At 43.9% G+C, this 21876-nt stretch overlaps 1 protein-coding gene across 4 annotated transcripts in view; it reads right to left on the reverse strand.

Moving 5' to 3' along the window:
* The window catches only part of Pls1 (plastin 1), a 96482-nt gene extending 80032 nt beyond the window's left edge, over positions 1 to 16450 (reverse strand). For all 4 annotated transcript variants that reach the window (XM_036194354.1, XM_036194357.1, XM_036194356.1 and 1 more), the window contains exon 1: positions 16401 to 16450. The gene's annotated coding sequence lies outside the window, so the exon portion shown is untranslated. The remainder of the gene's footprint in view (positions 1 to 16400) is intronic.
* Between the last annotated feature and the right edge of the window lie 5426 nt (positions 16451 to 21876).

The raw sequence follows: 21876 nt of genomic DNA on the forward strand, positions 1-21876 counted from the left end.
CTGTTAATAAAGCCCAGATGTGGGCTTAATAGTCTAATTGTTCCCTTCATCATGGAAGATGTTCCAAGACACAATGGACTCCAGAAACTGTGAGCACACTGAATCACCAAATCTATATTATGATTTTCCTATAGAACTTTTGCTGAAAGTTTAATTTATAAAGTAGGCACAATGTGGTAGTTTGAATACAACAGCTCCCATAGGCTCACATACTTGAATCCTTGGTCACCAGGGAGAGGTACTATTTGAGAAAGAGTAGGTGTGGCCTTGTTGCAGGAAGTGTGTCATTGGGGATGGGCTTGGAGATCTCAAAAGCATATGCCAAGCCCCATCACTCCCCTCCCCTGCCTACAGATCAGGATGTAGGACTCTCAGCTATCTCTCCAGCACCACATCTGCCTGCATACTGCCACGTTCCCTGCCACAATAATAATGGACTCAATCTTTGAAACTGTAAGCCACTATGTCAATTAAATGTTTTCCTTAATAAGAGTTGCCTTGATTGGTGTCTCTTCACAGCAAAGAACAGAGACTATGACTAAGACACACAATAAGAAATCAACAACAATGACCAACAAAGTCAAGCAAACATACTGTAATAAAAATCATATCAGTGTTCTTAGTCATGGTGGTACACACCTATAATCCTAACACTGGGAAGATGGAGGAAAGGAGCCTCGGGAGTTCAAGTTCAACCTTGAAGCCTATATAGTAAGTTCAAGGAGAACCTAAGCTATGGAAACTCTCTACCAGTGTGTCTCACTTCACACCTCATTGCCTGGCTTCTCATAAACTGATGAATGGGAGAAAAAGTGAATCAATGAACAGCTAAATAGACACCTCCTCTATTCCCACCCTACTTACATGCTGTGGTAGTTTGATTAGGAATGGCCTCCATAGGCTCATATACTTGAATGCGTGGTCATTAGGGAGAGGGGCTACTTCACAGGGATTAGGAAGATGTGACCTTGCTGGAGGAAGTGTGTCACTAGGGTGGGCTTTGGGGTTTCAATGCTCAAGCCAGGTCTCTCCCTGCAGCCTGCTGATCCAGATGTAGAGGTCTCATCTACCTCTCCAGCACCATGTCTGTCTGTGTGCCACCATGCTCCCCACCATGACGATAATGGACTAAACCTTTGAGCTTGTAAACCAGCCCCAATTAAATGTTTTCCTTTATATGAGTTGCCATGGTCATGGTGTCTCTTCACAGCAACAGAACACTGACTAGACACATGCTTCATACTTTATAACATCTTCCATATAAGAACAAGTTCTTTAGCATCTATTTTTATACTGTAGTTGTTTCTCCTTGTTTGTGATTTTGCTTTCTATGATTTTGGTTATCCATGCCAACTGTGATCCAAAAATAGGAAATGGAAAAATTGCACAAATAAGTCATAAATTTTAAACTGAACACCATTCAGAGGATAACTTGAACATAGTACTGAAATACTACATCAATCAATCAAGCAGCCAAGGTGATAATTCAGTGTCAAAGGATGGATAGTATACACAGCAGGGGTGTTCTGGACAAAAGACTCATCTGGTAAGGTGGAACTCAAACACACAAAAATTCATGCTGATACTATAATAGTTTCTTGGTATCAGCAGAGGTCAGTAGTAGCCCAAGGCTGCATCATACTGCTGAGGCCATTCACCTCACTTAGGCTCATCAGGGAGGCACTCAACTCAACTCCTATCACCAAAAAGAAGAATAAGCTCAATAGTTATTACATTTTAATAGAGTTTATTAGTGTGCATGTGATGTGTGATGTATGTGGAAGTGTGGGTGTGATAAGTATGTGTGGAGATCAGGGGACAGCTTTTAGGATTTGGTTCTCTCCTTCCAATGTGGGATCTGAGGACCAAACTCAGGTCCTCAGACTTGTATAGCAAGTACTTTTACCCACTCAGCCATCTTGCCAGTCCTACAATAAAATATATATGTTTTGGTTTTTCAAGACAGGGTTTCTCTGTGTAGCTTTGCGCCTTTCCTGGAACTCACAGAGATCCGCCTGTCTCTGCCTCCCAAGTGCTGGGATTAAAGGCATGCGCCACCACCGCCAGGCTAAAATATATTTTGAGAGACAGAAAATACACAAACACTGATTTATTTATGTGTCTTTTGGAATAGTAGCTAGTTGTCCTCTTACTAGCTTACATATTTTTAAATTCTTAGAAACATCTAGTGAATTAATTTGTATAAGCCCTTAAGTCACTTTATACACACATTAAAATCAGAAGCAGAAAAAAAAGCAGCATTTTAGGAGCTATTTCAAATGGTATTATCCACATATGAGTTTAAGAACTAGGGTACTTCCTACTAACTATAAGAGCAGGAGGAACCTCTAGTCTGGAAAGCCTACGATAAACCTATGACTAAGTTACAGAATAGTCCTATGACTCAATACAAGCTACAGAACAATGTCTGAATCTACAACCTTGCACTTCCAACAGTCTCTGGCACTAGAAGTCCTGCCCTGGGCGGAGCCTACCCTTCTCTATCCTACCACTGATCTGAGGTTCAGCTGGCCCTTAGGAAATCTCTCCTCATTACTACTCCCTGGTATGATTTAAATATGGATTAAGTGTATTGCCCAAAAGGTCACAGGCTGGAAGCTTGTTCTCCAATGAGGCTATATTGTGGTTAGAGCATTTAACAGATGGTGCAAGATAATAAAGGTATTTGGGCACTGCTCCCAGAATAGGATAAACGCCGGTCTCATAGTCAGTCAGTTCTCTTGAGTAGGTTGGTGCAAAGAGACACTCCCACATCAGGTCCTTCAGCACATAACCGATCTGATTCTAAGGTGTTTTTGCTGCCTAATCTTCAATATTCAGCCTATAAAAATATGAGGCAAGGGCCTGGTGATGGCTCAGTGGGTAAGAACACTGACTGCTCTCCCACAAGACCAGGGTTCAATTCTCAGCACCCACATGGCACCTCACAACTGTGACTCCAGTTCCAGGGGACCTGACACCCTCATACAGACATGCAGGCAAAACACCAGTGTACATGAAATATAAATAAAATGTTTTTTAAATGTGAGGCAGGGTTGGGGATTTAGCTCAGTGGTAGAGCGCTTGCCTAGCAAGTGCAAGGCCCTGGGTTCGATCCTCAACTCCACAAAAAAAAAAAAAAAAGAAAAGAAAAGAAAAGTGAGGCAAATAAACTACCTTTCCTTATCAAAGACTCAGATTTGGGCAACAGAAAAAAATTAATGCATTCCTCCTGCCAACTACTCACAAGATGATGAGCACCTTCCTGTCCTTTAATGCCGACATTAAATGCCCTCTCCTCACTGAGGATATAGCTCAGTGGTAGAGCAATTGCCTAGCATGCAATAACCTGGTTCAATTCATGGTCCTACAATCACAAATCTCCCTTCCTCTACTGTTTTCTTTATGTAAATGTGTGTCTGAAGAGAACAAGTCCCACAAGAACTGACGGAAGCCATCCTGCTCCCAGACTGGAGAAGAATCCCCTGCATCCTTTCCACAGCCTAAGAACTTGAGTGGGGATGAATTTTAAAGGAATGAACTCATGAATTGGGCTGTTGACAAAAAACCCACAGCTCTCCTCTAAAAGGAAGTAAGGGAGAGCGAATTCTGGAGCCATTTTGAGTGACCATGTCCCAGGAGCACAGATTTAGGTGGCCCCCAAATTCCACATTCCAATGTGGAAGCAGTTTCCCAAAGTTTTTATAGTTTTACGGAAGAGAGAAAGTCATAAATCAAGGCAAGCTGAAGACAGTTGGTAGGTAAATCAGAGAGGCAGGTACAGGATGAGGGTGCTTTCCTCTAGGCTCTAATGCTAGCTGACAGCATTCTTAGCTTTTGGACTGGGAGAAGTTAGTTGCCTGCTAAGTCAATAGATTCTAAAACGTTTTTTTGGGGGGGGGGGGGGGCGAGGGGGGTTATTTGTTTGTTTGTTGGTTTTTCCCCTATTGTCACAAGTTCCAACACAGGGAGACAAACAAGTCACGTTGCACGGAAGGGCCAGAATTTAGCCCAGGATAAGGTAACTAGTCCACGGGCCTGCAGCATTCCGATCTCTCCTCCGCAGTACTGAGATTCTAATCAGCCAGCCGGTTACTGCGGACACAGGTTCCTTTCAGGAATTTTCCTTCACATTCAGGTGCAGCTTCTCTTCATTGACGTGGCAAAGGAGAACTGCAGCATGGATAAGATCCCGTCTAAAACAGCATTATTCACTGCTTTTACCCGGGTCTGCAGTGCAAAGGAATGAGTACGGCCAATGGGTATAAAAATTGTACAGTTTATAGAGAAAAAGAGCTCAGAAAATCATACCCACAGCATGTGCTAAAATCACAGGGATGACCATAAAGAGAAACCTTCTCTCCACCCTGGGAAAACAGGCAAAGCCTCATAGATCAAAGACTCCAACTTCAGGAACACAGATTCACTTGCAAAGAGAGAGCTGAGCTCAAAAGGCCAAAGGCATTCCCTGGTTGTCAAAAGCAGCTGAAGTCAGGTGTTTCCCGGTCGGCACACAGAAGCTGCTGCAACCCCGGTGCCAAGGGGCCAGGCTCCATTCTGACTTAACTCCAGAGTCCTGGAGTCCTGTCCCACGGTTCTAGAGCTACCAAGGCTACCCAAGCTGTGGCAGGCCTGTAGTCTCTACAAGGAAGCCCTGAGAGGCCTCTGTGAGAAACTGTGACGATGAATCCCAAGTTGCCATGAAGACCCCAGGTTGTTGGAAAGAGGCTGCGACCATGGGATATCTGCAAACGGCTGAACATAAACAAAGTGAGTTTCCCTGACCAGCAGCCTTGGTATAATCTGGGAACTAGTTAACATGTAAATTCTCTGGTTGGTTATGATCAAGATACATTGTCTACAAGCATGAAATGTCAAAGATAAATAAAAAAAATTTTTTAATTCAGTAACTCCGCAGTTAAGACATCGAAATGATTTTTGTTTTTAACATGCTCTCTAGCTGATTCTTACATGCCGCCATGCTCAGCACTCTTTAGTAAGTTTTTTTTTTTTGGGGGGGGGGGTTTCGAGACAGGGTTTCTCTGTGTAGTTTTGGTGCCTGTCCTGGATCTCGCTCTGTAGACCAGGCTGTCCTCGAACTCACAGAGATCCACCTGTCTCTCTCTGCCTCTCAAGTGCTGGGATTAAAGGTGTGCACCACTGCCACCCGACCCCTCTTTAGTAAATCTTAATCTTGTTAGTAAATGAATTTAAAAATAGATTCAGGCTGGAAAAATGGCTTGGCAGTAAAGCTCACCCACTGCTTTCCCAGAGGACCCAAGTTTGGTTCCCAGCACCCACATAAGCTGGCTCACCACTACCTGTAACTCCAGCTCCAAAGGATCCAACACCTACCTGTGGTCTCTGAGGCACACACACACACACACACACACACTCATACACATGTACACATACACATACCCAGAAATGAAAACTAATAAAACAAATCTTTAAGGAAATGTTTAAAAACCAGACTCTGTAGGATGCTCAAAGACCATTTTATTAAGAGTCTGAGAGAAAAACAACAGGGCAGGCAAGCTATAAATCCTGGCCACTGCCTCGAGGAGGGACATGGAAAAGAGAAAGCTATGTCCGTTAGTAAGCAGCCCCATGACTAAAGGGGAGTAGTGCCAGAGGAACACGCTGAGACTCTGGCTGGCACACGACAGAAAGAGGCAGAAAAGACAGAGGGAATTAGGATGCAGAAAAGCAGAGAAGGGGCTAGTCACCCGAAACTCTCCTCTCCTATTGAAAACTATATCACATCAATAGAGTCTGCTAACTAATATGTAAGCTGTATTGCTACCCATAAAGTATGGTTTCAAATGCAGACAGACGTAAGAGACACAGGGCAGTGGATCTGTACCTGACTACACGGAGGGCGGGGTTTCTGGAAAGGAAAACTATGTTACTTCATTAAGGGCATACTTATCCTTTCATGGGCTCAGTAACAGCCTGCACTAGGGGCGGGCGGTCCTTTAGCAGGGTGATTGACAGGCACTGCTGGATTAACTCTGCTGGCCTAGAATTTAATATGTCAACGGGGCTGGCCTCAAACTCAGACTCATCTTGCCTCTGCGCCCCGAGATTAAAAGATTAACTCTTAAGAGAAGAGATAACAGTATTTGATATTTAATTTTTGGAGCAGATCAGAATGTCATGTCTCCACCCAGAACCCAAAGTGGATTGCTTTAGAAAGGGATCCATTCTCAATGGCCTATAAGGCTCCTGGAACAACTTCTCTTCTGAGTGGGTACCCTAAAATCATTAGGAGATATGCTAAAATTAGAAGATAAATATAACCCATTTTTACCACGCAAATGCAGAGATCTAGTTCCAAAGTTGTTCATCGTTAGGTCTCAAACCTGGTACAAATGACTGAGGTTCCTATGTAACATATCAAAGTGGACTTGGCTGCCAGGTTCTCCCAGCATCCCTCAGTCCCTGCTCCTTACAGGGTTTGGCTGGCATACCCCACACCCTACCCTAAACTTCACCAGCCCACATATTGGGTTGGGCTTCCCTCCCTGCCCTTGGCTATATAATCCACGCATGTTGGTTACCTGCCCCTTCGGTCTACCCTTCCTGGCCCCTTAGTCTGGCTCTGCCCTCTGCCCTCCCCTTCTCTCGTGTCCACTCTGGACTCCCCCAGATGTCTCGTCTGTCTCTGGCTATGCTCTCTCTGTCTCTGGCTATGCTCTCTCTGTCTCTGGCTATGCTCCCGCTGCCGCCGCCCTTTTTGCTTTGTTTTGTTTCTTGAGACAAGGTTTCTCTGTGTAATAGCCCTGGCTGTCCTGGAACTCACTGTGACCAGACTGGCCTTGAACTCACAGATCTGCCTGCCTCTGCCTCCAAGCCCTTGCTGAGAGCTTATATCCTAATCCACAGGCAAGAGGCAGAGAGAGAAACTGGACCTGGTATGGGCTTTTGAAATCTCAAAGCCCACCCCCAGTGACACGCCTCCTCCAACAAAGCCAAAGGCTACACCTCTTAATCCTTCCCAAACATTTCCCCCAACTGAGAACCAAACATTGAGCCTATTGGGGCCATTGAGAGACAGCCGTCATGAAGGACAGCCACCAGGAAGGAGGAGGCGTGTCACTGGGGGTGGGCTTTGAGGTTTCAAAAGCCGGTGCCAGGCCCAGTTTCTTTCTCTGCCTCCTGCCTGTGGATTAGGATGTGAGCTCTCAGCAAGGGCTCTAGCGCTATGTCTACCTGCGGCCTGCCCGCACACTCTCCCACTATGACAATCAAGGCCTCACCCTCTGAATCTAAGCAAGCCCACAACTAAATGTTTCCTTCTATAAGTTGCCTTGGTCATAGTGTCTCTTCACAGCAATGGAACAGTAGCTAGTACAGTCCCCGTGTCTACTCCCTCCATCGAACAATCTCAAGTGTAAGTAAGCCCCATGTCACACAGATCCACACACTCAGCCCTCTCCCTTTATCTTCCTTGAGAAACCTGTGATTAATAAGGCCAGTGAGATGCCACCAACCCGTCTCCATACTAGAAATCAATACACATTGTTGTCAAGGGAGATTCAGAATGGAGGAGGCAGTTATTGAAGGCCACTTTGACAACAGAGAGATCATTTAAGGCACTCCACAGTTGAGGTTAACCACAGAACACAATTTAGGATTTTGGAAATGTGAGATATAAATTTCACAGAGAAATTATCTCTATGAAATTATCAGAAAAAGACATGGAGTGACTGGAAAAGCACTAGACTCAGCGGTATGAGGCTGAAGTTTCTAGTCAGGGTCCCCCCATATACACTGAAGCAGGCCATTCTTACAATACTAGCTGCTTACCAATGGAAGGATGCAAACTCACACATATTAAAAAATCACAGCCATCGATAAAAGTGTTTCCTCCTATCTCCAGTTCCAGCGTCCTTCATACTCACAGTTACTTATTGAAGGTTTCCCTTCTCCTGGGGTCAGAAACCACCACAGGCTTTGACTTCCCTGGTGCAGGCCAATTGACGGCTCACATTAAAAGTCTGAACTGCCCAAAGGCTCATTTTGATGGACCATTAAACAGTGGGAGATTTTTCAGGCTTTTTCCACCGGTAATAATCTTGGGTTTAAATGGCTGCTTAAGAAGAAGATAAGGAGGTCTGTAAGGTAAGGTGGCTCAGCAGGTAAAGGTACTTCTTGCCAAGCCTGAGGACCTGAGTTTGACCCCCCAGGTCCCTCCCACATGATGGAAGGGGAGAACATGACTTCCATTCACACCCTGTGGTACATGCACGCATACACATAAAATGAACAATAGAATATAGGTTGATTCCAATGATACACATCTACAAAAATGCCATAATAAAATACTTTAAGAAGAAGAAAAGGGGTGAGGGGGTGGCACACACTCCTGGATTTCTGTTAGTTCAAAGCCAGCTAGGTCTGAAAAAGAAAAGAAAGATAAGGGACCAGCCTGAGCCACACAACACTCTGGAAGCTGTGGCTGAAGGAGGGTTGAGTGGTCAGGGGTTCAAGGCCAGCCTCACATACTTAGCAAGTTTGAGGCCAGTCTGAACTGTATGAGACCCTATCTTTAACAAAACAAAACCACACACACACACACACACACACACACACACACACACACACGAGTGTGTGAAGAAAATTACCACTGCCACTACTGTTTTCTTTCCGATGTTAGTTCACTTGTGTGACAGCCACTGCTAAAACACATCAGTGAGATTTTATGAGCTGCTTTTCATGGCTGGCACCTCACTGACCTGATAATAAAACTCTGTAAGAACTGGGCCACTCTTTAAAAATACTCCCTGGACCAAATGGTAAACTAAGAAGCTAAGTAAACTAAGGAAAGAGGTAGGACACGGGGGTCTTTGCAAGATTTAAAAAAAAAAAAAGAAAAGAAAAGAAAAAAAAAAATCTGACCAAGCTCTCCAGTGGAAGAGCGCCAGAACCTGAGAATTTCTGGTTCGTTCACAGAGGTTATAAACACTAACTTGATAGCAGGCTACGGGTGCAATTATATACTAACTTGATATTGTCTTTCCACCAAATTATTGATGAACAGCATTAAGACACTCAGCAGACTCAATTATCAAACCTCAAAACTCTAGTTTGCATTGATTTTCATCTATAAACAGTACACAGCAAACATATATTTGTCAAGGACAAAAAACACAGAGGAAAAAAAGAATCGATACACCTATAAAAGATAGCATTTAAGAAGACAACGGGAACTAATACGAAGAGCCTACTCATGTTGTTGGGCATTCCCCACAAAGACTCAGCTCTGGACCTCCTTTTCTTTCACTTGGACACTTGAATCTTTCCATCGATGGGAACAATATGTGAATGCTGCCTGTGCCTTCCAGGGTGTTCAGACTTCCTGATGAGTACTGGTTCTAGGCCGCACACTGCAATGCCTCCACTCCGGCCCTTACCACTGGGATCTGTGAGTGCTGACTTACTGTGGAAGCACATTAAGTGGAGAGGTGGGGTCAGATGAGAAGATACTGATACAAGAAAAACTACAATGATGTCTTAAATCTAATCCAAACTCTATTTTGGCAATACTCCTAAAATCTTTTACTTCTTGGTCCCAAAAGTTTGAAGAGACTTTTGTACTGTCCCTTACTGTTTTTGAAACCAGGTCTCATATAGTAGCTCAGGCTGGCCTCTTTCAATTAGATGTGCTGTGTAGCCAAGGATATCCCTTAGATTGTGATTCTTTAGCCACTGTCTCTCGATGCTGGGTTTTCAGGCCAGCACCACCACACCTGGTTTATCCAGGGCTCTCTGTAAGTGCAAAGCAAACACTCTCCAGACTGAGCTATAGCCCCAGGCCCACTCATTTTTGTTTAAAAAAAAAAATGGAAGTTATTTCCTAGATCTGTATCTTTCAACAATTTAAGATTTTCTTAACAACATAATAAAACTGGTTTCCTCTAGTGTTTTTAGCTAACACACCTCCAAACCCTTGGCTTTTTGTCATAAAGGAGTTCCCAACCTCAACATACACACTTACTACATTACTAAATCATCTACTTCCTCTAATATCAGAAAAGACTATGGTTCTTTATGCTGTCTTCATGATTAGATTAGAGATTCTCTCTCTCTCTCTCTCTCTCTCTCTCTCTCTCTCTCTCTCTCTCTCTCTCGCATGTGTGTAGGTAAGAGGACAACTTTCAGGAGTCAGTTTTCTCCTTCTACCCCATGTTTCTGAGGATTTGAACCCAGGTAGTGTAGCTTACCAGCAAGCACCTTTACCTACTGAGCCATGTCGATGGCCCCAGAGTGGATCTTTTAAAGAAAACAAGCCTATAAAATGAGTTATAATACAAATATGTTTGTGGTTTTTCTTGCAACTGAATTGCTCTAAAACTGAAAAGCCCCTCTGCTTCTGAGGCTGGAATTTAGCTCAGTGTTAGAAATTTACATACCAAGTACAAGGCCCTGGGTTCAGATCCAGCACTGGGTTAAAAAAAAAAAAGAAAATCAGTTTATCACTTTACTATAAAAGATAAAATCCTCTTCATAACTGGACCTTATGAACAAAACTATTAGATCTCTCCAAAAATACTTTTCAATAAAATGAATGTTTTAAGAGAAAAAAAAAATACCCTGCCAACCTAACTCTTCACTGTTTCTGTGCCCACGGGATTATTAAGATGCAATTTACCAAAGAAGAGAATAAAATAGAAAATAATAGAAAACAATTTGCTTTTACAGAAAGCTGTAAAAAGTGTGTGCTTTTACATGCACACACACTGAACAGGCTCTTCCAGGCATAGGAGTAATGAATAGAAATAGGATGATCAAAGTTGACACAACCTCACATCTCATATGACCCTACACGGTAGCCAAGTTCCCAGAAACTGACATTATATAATCATTTTATAACCAATAAACATGGGTGTAGCACAAAGACCTCATTCTGTTTCTCCAGCTTTAGCATCACCCACAGTAAAATGTTCATTCCAACCCACAGGACATCAGGAGCCTCTGGATGTTAAAACAATAATAGGTGACGGCCGGAAGCCACGGGTCCTTCTTCAGACCAGGATTAAATGCTGGGAAACACCCAGAACTGGGGGGAATTCCGATCTGCCTTCCATTTCAAGATTCTCAGGAGAGGGCTGGTGGTTCATCAAGAGGAAAAGAACACATTTCCTCACAGGCAACTTAGTAGATTACCTGTGGTCAAATCTTGGGCCTCACAAGGGGCTATAAATTACCTTTCCCTGAACTGACACCTTCCTGAGCTATCTGTGCCCACCCCAACTACTGACTCAGCACTCTCCATTTCTCTGTCTCTCTGTCTGCTCTGTGTACCACTTGAGTTGTATGCCTGGTGCCAGAGGAAACCAGAAGAAGGCATTAGATCCCCTGGAACTGGAATTACAGACAGTTGTGAGCTGCCATGTGGGTGCTGGGAATTGAACCCGGGTCCTCTGGAAGAACAGCCAGTGCTCTTAACCTCTGAGCCATCACTCCAGCCCTTCAATCTTGGGGATGCATGGAGACACTCTTCATGTAAGGATTCCCCCTTGGGGTTTATGAACACAATCTGAAACTAAGGCCTGCACATAATTCAGAAGCTTCAAAGAAAGGACTGTCAAGAAAGGAGAATCCTTACCAAAGCTGATCATCCAAAGGTTCTTACATACATGCATGTCTTCCCTGAGACTCCAGGGGCACTGTATGGATCACCACCCTCATCCTGCACTACCCAAAAGAAAGCCAGGGCCAATCAGACACTCTTTTAATGTCTCATCCAGAAAAAAGAGACTGCTGTCTCTTGTCTCTAGGAATGCTTCAAAGCAAATGTGATAAAAGACTAAGTAGAACAAAAATAAATCACAGAAAGATCCGTTACTATTATTTGGCTTCCTCAAGCTAAAGTCTTATTCATGGACTATTGAAAGTCATAGCCTTTGGCCACTCTAAGCACCTGTTAGAGCACCCACAGATAGAGACATTCGATGGAACTCTCAGGGCCTGAAGTCAGGCTATCCTGGGGTCAAATCTCAGCTCAATCACATGTTGACTGTGTGGCCTCACATAGATAATTTTAACACTCTTAAGTTTCAGTTTTCTCATATGTAAAATGAAAGAAATAATTGCATCTACCTTATAGCATGCTTTGTAAAAGTTAAATATTGTCTGGTGTTTAGAAAACACTATAAAACTAAATACTAATACAGCATTAGTATTATCTTGAGAAGCTACATAATACAGTCATCTTAGATCTTAAACAAAGCCATGGTAAATTCTAACTTACCATGTAAAATTATATTTACTATCTGGGCATGTTTAAATACATGGAACATCAATTCAAACATACTGAATGATTTGCCATTATCTAATATGGTTTCTTTTGTTTTGTTTTGTTTTGTTTTGTTTAGGGGACAGGGTTTTCTCTGTGTAGCCCTGGTTGATCTAGAACTCACTCAGTAGATCAGGCTGGCCTCGAACTCAGAGATCCACCTGCCTCTGCCTCCGAGTGCTGGGACTAAAGGTGTATGCCAAAACTGCTCAGCTAAGAAGCTTTTAATTTTTAAAGGAACCATATTAGACTTGGTTCCTAGCACTGGGGAGGCAGAGGCTGGTGGATCTCTGTGAGTTCGAGACTAGCTTGGTCTACAGAGTGAGTTCCAGGACAGCCAGGGCTGTTACACAGAGAAACCCTGTCTTGAGAAAAAAAAATGTTGAAAAGTTTCTCCTCCCTACCCCGTGTAGAGTTTCGCCAAAGCTGGCCTCTGGCCTCTACTTCCTAAATGCTGGGATTACAGGATTACAGCACCACACCCAGTTTATGGAGTGCTGGGATCAAACCCTAAACCTCGTGCACTCTAGGTGCGTGCTCTGACAACTGGCCCATCTCCTCAGCCTCATAACCTTTCTTGACTAGCCAAGCCTTCAGTGCCCTGCTGCTAACCACCAAAAGCTCTTTTGGCCTGTCCCTCAACAGTTGTCTCTCTCTTTGCCATTTTTATGAGAACAGCTATTGCTGTGATGAAGGTGATGGGTCATACCATGAATGTCAAGGGCGAGAATGTTCCCTCCAAGGGCTTCCTCAGTGCTGTGTGTAGCTACACAGAAAGATTGTGCTTTGATTTGCAAAATAGCCATTTCAACATCTGTCCCCGGCAACAGGTACATTCCCAACACTTCTCCAGCTAGAATTTAGGTTTAGAATCGTTGTTATCTGTCTTATTTTTCTAGGGAGAGTCTGATCATACTTTTTTCATGTTCTCTCTCACCCTGCCCCATATCGCTAGGTCAAAAGAACTACTCAGTATTCTTCTCTCTGAGAACCATGGTCCTGGCAGAGTCAAGTAAGAGTAGAGTACCCCACTGTCCAAAGGCTCTGGGTTAACCTGCTTTTGGCTAACCTGCTTTTCTTTCTCCTTAAGTAAGCTAAGCTAGCAACGGCCTTTCTAGACTGCTTCCGACTGCCACATGTACAAGCTTCCAGGTCCCAAGCCTCACTCAATGCCCCCACACCAACTCACAATCCGTACATCTGATGTGTCTCTCATTTTTTCCAATGACACAAAGGGTCTCTCCTTCATTCAGTGAGGTCAGGGGCTAGACAAAGCACTATTGTGTAGTTTATCAGCCTAACTACCCACCTTCCTCATGCCAAAACACTATCCATGCAGTAAGTGTTGAGGATCTCATGCAAAGCTTGAGGATGGAGTGTAATGACTGTCCCTCAGGGTTCATCTTCTGGAATGAGAAGTATGACTACTACACACAATAAGGCAGAAAAGAAACAATGTTCTGATGGGAAGTGCCTGTAAGGTTTTAAAAAGATATAAACCCACTGCCAACACCCCAGTCTTGAAAGAGGAATTTTCAACACCTCTTCCCTCTCTCCATCTAATCTGTTTACCACATATTTACTTTACATTTTTTGTTTTTTGTTTTTGTTTGTTTGGTTGGTTGGTTTTGAAACAGGCTTGAAACTCACTTTGTAGACCAGATGGACCTCAACCTACAGAGATCTTTCTGCTTCTGTCTACTGGGTACTGGGGTTACAGGTGGGCATCACACATGGCCTTTACATCATTTTTTTAAAAAATATTTTAAAATGTATATGAGTGTTTCAACTGCATGTATGTCTGTGTACCAGGTGCATGCTGGGTGTCAGAGGAAGTCAAAAGAAACCATTAGAAGCCGGGCGAAGGTGGCGCACGCCTTTAATCCCAGCACTCGAGAGGCAGAAGCAGGCAGATCTCTATGAGTTCCAGGCCAGCCTGGGCTACTGAGTTTCAGGAAAGGTGCAAAGCTACACAGAGAAATCCTGTCTCGAAAAACCAAAAGAAAAAAAAGAAAAAGAAAAAAAGGAAACCATTGGATCCTTTAGAATTGGAGTTACAGATGTTTGTGAGCCAACACATGGGTTCTGGAAATCAAACTAAGGTCCTCTGGAAGAGCAGCCAGAGCTCTTGAGCACTGAGCCTTCTCTCCAGCCCTGCCATTTCTTAAATCTGTGTTCTCCACTCTGCATTATGGTCAATCCAAGTTCCAGCAAACACTCTTCCCTTGTGTTTCTACCCCATCTCCAGCGCTGCCAACTAACCTGTGGTTTCTGGATTCACAAATCTCTCCAACTTGCTTGTTTGTCTTGACTGATCTCTCTTACTGCTTTAAGATGACCTCTCTATCACAGAGAACATCCACACCAAATCCCCTCCAATGTCCCTCCTCCCTCTAAAGTCCCTCCTCCCACAAACAGCAGCTAGAAGAAGTCTGAACTTAGTACTGGGTGGGATCTTTAAGTCCTGCACTTTCCGGAGTTAACACACCTAACAACTTTCCGGTCAGAAAATAGGAACATGTTTTAAAATATGACTCAAGAAGCTGTATCCAAAGGGGAGAACAGCAGCAAAGACAGAAGCCATAAAATACCTCGGGTTCGGGAAGAGAGAGAGCTAGTCGTGGCTGCAGCTAGCAAAGGAAACTACCAAGAGGCTATGCCCGAGCATTCCCGAGTTCCAACCGGAAGGAAAGCCAACAAGCTAAGAGAGGCCACAGGGGTTGGTTCCCCTAGGCCAGCGAACCCGTGAACCCGTGAGCGAGGCTTGAGTGGTGGGTCTTTGTGAAGGGGGGAAGGGGGGCATGAGGTAGGAGCATGAGGTAGGTGCAAAGTAGAAACAACTTCCTGCCTCAATCAGACCGAGAAGATGGGGAAAAAGGCAAGCTTTAATCATCTCATCAACGACAAGGAGAGGATCAGAGAAGCCCAGTAAAAAGATCCCTGAAATCAGAAAACCAGGTGCCCAGGCCCAGCTCTGCCCAGAGGGGCTTGGGCAGGCATAGAGAGTCACCCAACCTCCCCGGTCTCAGCTTTCTCATTTGTAAACTGAAGCAGTTGAACTGGCTGACCCCAAAGGTCCCTCAGTACCAAACTAGACCAACTGTCTATTATTTCTCCCATTAGAACACCCATCGTGGACGGAGAAGGAGGGGAGAGGAGGGTCTCCTCCAGTCTCTTTCTATGGTTTCTTCTTCCTCATCTTCAACTTTCTGTTCCCTAAACTTACTACAATGTTGTGCCTCCCACATCACAAATTTAACACTTTCCTATAGAATTTCACTAACGAATTAAGTTTAAAGAGGAGCTGATTACAAGAGGTGGGGGTGTAATTAAACGCCCTTGCTTCACCTTTGTGGGCCCAAAATTCATCTTGAAATTCTAGTTATGATCTTACAGTTTTGTCCATTCATTGTTTGCTCCATCTATACACAGCTTTAAGGTAAAATACTGTCCATATAAGCCATAAGATGTAAAAAACCAAGAAGGGCTATTTCCTTCTTTTCGATGTTACCCACTGAAGCCTGGGACGCTGGTAATAATGTTGAAAACAGGGTTTTGTGTTTTGTTTAATTTGTAAAGCACGTACTTGACTGTGCAGCTTGCTGAACCGCACAGAATTCTTGGCACTGACTTCCACTGAAGACTGACATTTCTTACGCTGCATCCAGAGGCCCCAGACCTCCAGGAAAGGCACCAAATCCAGCAAACACGGATGCAATTTCAGTCTGCCCCTATTTGCGCCTATGCACCAGGGGCAGAACGGAGTAGTCTCACAACTTGCGAGAAACACAATGGTTCCGAAAGCCTCATCGACAGTCACGCCAAGTTTAAAACAGAAAACTTGGTACCCTTCCTACCTAGATGCGGGGATTCACGATGCGCTTCCCGGGCAGTGGTTTAAGCTGCTGCACACGGGACTGCAACACCTGAGCGCCCGACTCCCCCCGCAGGGCAGGAGCGCGCCCGCAGGTGCAGGAGACGCCCGGGGCGAGGATCTGAGCCACACGCCGAGCGCCGCTAAGCCAAGCTTGGCTTGCCCGCACAGCCTCCTCCCTCTCCCGCCCCCCGCCCGCGTGCGCGTCCCGGCACCCGGTACCTGCGGCGGCCGTTCGGCAGCCCGCGATCCCCGCGCCCGCTCGTCCGCTCCGCCGCAGCTACCTCTCGCCCGCCTCTTAGCCGCCGCGCTCCGGCCACTGCGCATGCTCCGCCCGCACCCCCGCCCTTGGAATCCACTCGCCGGGTTTTAGTTGCTGCACCCAGGAGAGAGGCCGGAGACCTTTGGGTTCAGGTGAAAGGAGGCTGGCAGGAGCCGGAAAGGATTAGGCGAGGTGGACCGGCGCAGCAGGGGCGTCATCCCTCCTACCCACACTTCACCCAGCCTAATTACGACCATCTGCACCCCTGCGAGGAGTTTAGCACGGCGATTCTTAAACAAGGGGGCATCGGGATAACCTGGAGGCTTTATTCAAACAGCTTTCAAACCCAGAGTTTCCACGTTCTGTCTGCGCTTTTCTAATGCGTTCCCTGGAAGCTGGTGCCACTAGTGTGCGTACACTTTCGAAAAGTTCAGCCCGAAAGACAAAATATGTATTAAAGTAAAACAATTTCTCTCTTCCTTCTCCCCTTTGGAGAATTCAGATAATCCTTTATCTTCATTTAACGGCCACACCTATTTAAAATAAATAACCAAAGCCCACACTCAAACAAAGGTGGGATCTTTTGCTAGAGCGTGAGTCGAGCAAATGGAATGCGGCTTCAAGGGTTCTTGTATACTTCGCGGGTGGCATGATCCACAGTTGAGCAGGGAACCGAACCACCTCTTCGCTGTCCTTAGACCTAAGGTCCTAGTGCCATTTAGCATCTAGTCCAAAAAAAGGTAGCAATCAGGAATGCGGCTGGAGAAGGTGACTGAAATTATTTAAAGTCCAAAAGAACTGGATGAGTAAAAAAATATGGAAGTGGACCAAAGAGGAGTGAGTGAGAAAAGGATTTCTCCCTACCTAGAACACCCCATACCTTTGAAAGTCCCATTAACTTCAAGTTTTTATCTGAGATCGGATCTACAAGAGGAATTGTGTTCTCACAAAATATTTACTTAAACTAAATGTGTGTACAACTTGATCCAGCCACCCAGCCATTTTATTCTTAGCTCTTATCCAAGAGAAATTAAAATATATGACCACACAAAGACTTGAATACTAATGCAGCACCTTTTCCCCCACAAAGTTTGGAAGGAATTTACCATCAATAGGTTAATGAAAAACCAATTGTGCTAGATCAGTACAATGGAATACTACTTGGTACTAAAAAAAGAATGACCTACTCAAATGCTTCAGTATAGATTGTCATGTCTTTCTGTACCAGGAGGGAACGAAGAAAAGGCAAATACACAGAGACACTATGGACAGAAGGAAGCTGAGATTGGATGGTCTGGCCTCCAGATTGGAGAGGCTACAGCATCCTGGAAGCTAAGTGTGTGTATTATGTATAGTTGAACGGGGAGGTGTGGTTATTGCATAGAGCTGAAGGAGGCAGGCTTAGCTGGTCTCAGTGGGAGAGCAGTCTTTGTAGGGAGGCAGTCTTCAGGCAGAAAGCTATGATGACACCTTCAGCACACACTGTCAACCCTGTAAATGGTCCACAGGAAGGCCTGGCTATCCCTTTGAGCCTGACCCAGGGAAGGCTTTGCCACCTACACAGGGCTGAGGCATTGGAGTCCTTGACATGGCCCACCCCATGTGAAAAACTACACCTTCACTCAGGACTTCATTTGCTCCCCACGCTAGATAAACTCAGAATCATAATGCTGAACTGAAGGAACCAGAGAGAAAATACACCGTGTAGAGCTTCGATTCTGTGAAGTTGGGCCTCTAACGACAAAAAGGAAGTCAGCAATTGCCTGGGCCAGAGGTGGAGAAAGAATGGACTGCAACAGGACAATGAGAATTTTGGGGGGTCATAGAAACGTTCTTTTAATAATGATGATTTTCATGGATACATGCAAATGCCAACGCTAAAGTGGATACTTTAAATACATAAAGTTCATTTGCTATAAATTATTGACCAATAGTGTTGGAAAGAGAATAATAATCAAGTACACTTATGTTCTGTGTATATAGTAAAAATATTGACCAAGATAAGTCCATGAAAAAAATTGCAGAACCCAAATATGACATCACTTGATTTGGAGGGAAGGAAAAAGAACTCATTCCCTCTAAAGGAAGGTAAAATAATAAGTTTTTAATCATTTGCAAAAGTAACTAGCCCCAAGACGCAAATTGTTGATGATGAAAATCCAAGTATTTCTCAGAAATTTCTCCCAAATCTAAAATAGCAGAGTATATCATTAGAAATGCCCACGATTATAAGTAAAATTGTAAGTGGGCCTGCCTGGTGATGTAGGCCTATAATCCTGGCTACTTGAAAAGCTGAGGCAGGAGGATTACATGTAGAAGACCAGTCTGGACAACATAAGGAGATTTTACAAGAACCTGGGCTGCATCCCACGTACGAGGAAGGGAAGGAAAGAGAATATGGTTGCCTGCTCAACTGACTATATATATATATCACCACAATAAAACGTAAGATTTTCAAACTCAGGGAGAAGGCTGGGCATGATGGCACATGCCTTTAATCCTAGTACTGGGGAGGCAGAGGCAGGTAGAGATCTCTGTGAGTTCAAGGCCAGCCTGATCTACATAGTGAATTCTAGGATAGCCAGAGATACACAGATAAATGCCTCATTGAGACTTAAAAAAAAAAAAAAAAAAAGGAGGTTCCAGGTCAGAACTCTCAGCTCAGATCATATTTGATAGAATTACTCTACTGAGAATCATTTAAAAGTAATTAAAGCCATGCCTGCAATCCCAGCACTTGGGAAGTAAGGCAAGATTAAGAGTTCTAGGCCAGTCTTTGCTATATAGCACGTTCAAGGTCTACATGATACCCTGTCTCAAATAAACACACAATGGGGGGCGGGGGGCGGGGGGATTGACTGAAGTAGTAGTCTCAGTAGCAAGAACTCACAGGGAAGAGATGTTGTACTTAGTAAGCACGAGTACACTGTGTTTATATAGCCATGAGCTAGAGAGATATCTCAGTGGTTAAGAGCATTGGTTGCTCTTGCAGAGGACCCGGGTTTGATTCCCATCACCCACATGGTGGTTCACTATTATCTGTAACTCCAATTCCAGGGGATATGGTGCCTTCTTCTGACCTCCTCAGACATCCAGCATACACACTGGTTCATAGACATACATGCAGGTGAAACACTCACCCACAAGGTAAAATGAAATCTAATTCAAAATGTTTTAAAACAGAGATCAGTAGCACATATGTCAAAATTAACCATTGTTCCCTAGAGGTGCAGAACCAATAGAATGAATGTATGTTGCAAAGGGGACGTATTAGATTGACTTGCACAACATCTGCTTCGTAGTTCGGATAGTCAGCAGAGGCTGTCTACACACTGGTGAGGCTGAGAGCGCTGAAGCAGCTCCAGTCCCTGAGGCTGGAGGTCTCCACAACCCCAGTCTGTCACTGGATTCCTGGAGAGACTCTGTTCTTTAGTCCACACTGGAAAGCTGAAGAGGCTGAGCTCTGATGGCAGTGAGGAATGGTACCAACACGGCAGCAGCAAAGTCGACACACCCACCAGCAAGCGGCAAAGGCATGCAGGTGAGAAGCAACTTTCTGCTGGGGCCTTCTTATATCTATCTGCATGCCGCTCTATGAGGCGGCCTGCCTTGGAGGAGGCTTTCCCATCTAGGCTAATCCTTCCAGGAAATACACATCTTTACAGTTGATTCCAGCCAGAGCCAATCAAACTGACAGCCAAGATTAACTACTACACCATATGCTCCAGTTTTTCTAGATAATTCCCAATTTTGAATATTTGCTATCACATAAATTAGGCTCAATCATATATACCAGTTGTTGTTTTAAAAAGAAGTGTTATCAACTAAAGCCAAAGTGGGAATATTTTCTGTATCTTCTATTGCTTGTGGAAAATAATAATAATAACTAAGTTATTGGGCTCCTATTTAATATGTCTCCGTTTTCAGCACTTCAAAGTGTTAGGTTTTTTTCATAGAATATCCATATCAGCCCTAAGAAATTATCTTCATTTATATGTAATTTTTTTTTGGGGGGGGGATGAGTCACTGGATAGAGTATTTGCCTCACAAGCCTTGAGGACTGGAGTTCAGATCCTCCACAGGGTAGCCAATAATATAGGTGGGTGTGACAGCCACCAGTAATCCCAGCCTGGGGGAGGTAGGAGTGGAGTCTCTCTGAAGGAAGCTGGCTAGCCAGACTAGCTGAATTGGAAAGCTCTGTGTTCAGGTGAGAGGTCTGTGCCTCTCTATGTAAGGTGGAGAGCAATCAAGGAAGACATCCAATGTCAGCCTCTAGCTACCACACAAACACACACATACCAAAAAAAAAAAAAAAAAAAAAAAAAAAAAAAAAAAAAAAAGCACATTTTTGCATAACAAAACTAAGTAAAAACTAAAGGCAACTAAATAACTAAATTGTCTTTTATATAAAGACAATCGTTTCTTATTCCACACTTTGCTAAGGTTCAGATGCATTGTGGTTTATTTTGCTAGGCTCTTTGGTGAGGGAAGAGCTACCACAAAGAGAAACCTCTAGTGTTCACTGCTATCAGTGCTAATGTTCAGCCATGGGTTTGGGTTTGTTTTTTTTGTTTGTTTTTTTTGGTTTTTTTTTTTGTACTAACTACTGCATAGACACACAAGCACAAAAGACTAGGATTCCAAATCAAGTTCAATTCCAAAGTTGTGTTATTACCACAATACTAGTCCTTGAAAAGATATCTTTCCTCTGTAGACATCCTGGACTCTTAGCTGGTATTTACTTCCCAGAACCCAATGTTTCAAAACTACAACCACAACCGGTGGCTGTCACAGGCACCAGCTTCACTCTGAATTTCAGTAAAACCAGATCCATTAAAAACAGTTTAGCACGCTGCAGGGACGGCTCCGTGGTTAAGAGAGCTGGCTGCTCTTCCAGAAGTCCCGAGTTCAATTCCCAGCAACCACATGGTGGCTCACAACCATCTATAATAGGATCTGATGCCCTCTTCTGGCATGCAGGTATATACATGTAGAGCACTCATACATAAAAATATATAAATAATTAAAATTTATAAGAAAAATTTAGCATATATTAATTGCACAAAACAATGGATTTCACAGCAACCTTTTCATTCATGTACACAATATGCTTTGATCATATTTCAACCACCCCCATTACCCTCTCTTGTCTCCTTGTTATATTTCTCTTCCCAAATGCTTCTCTTTCTATTTTCAAGTGACTGTTGGTTTTAATCTAGATGCAACATATGAGGGAAAACTTGCTATTTGTCTTTTCTGAGTCTGGTTTATTCGGTTTAACATAACGATCTCCAGCTCCACACATCTTCCTGCAGATGTCATTATTGCATTCATCTTTATAATTGAATAGTACTTCATTGAATATATAGACCATACTGTGTTTATCCACTCATCTTTTGATGGGCACCCACTCTAACCGTGATGCATTTTGAAGGA

This window comes from Onychomys torridus, chromosome 7, assembly GCF_903995425.1.
Source record: "Onychomys torridus chromosome 7, mOncTor1.1, whole genome shotgun sequence".
Taxonomy (NCBI): Eukaryota; Metazoa; Chordata; class Mammalia; order Rodentia; family Cricetidae; genus Onychomys; species Onychomys torridus.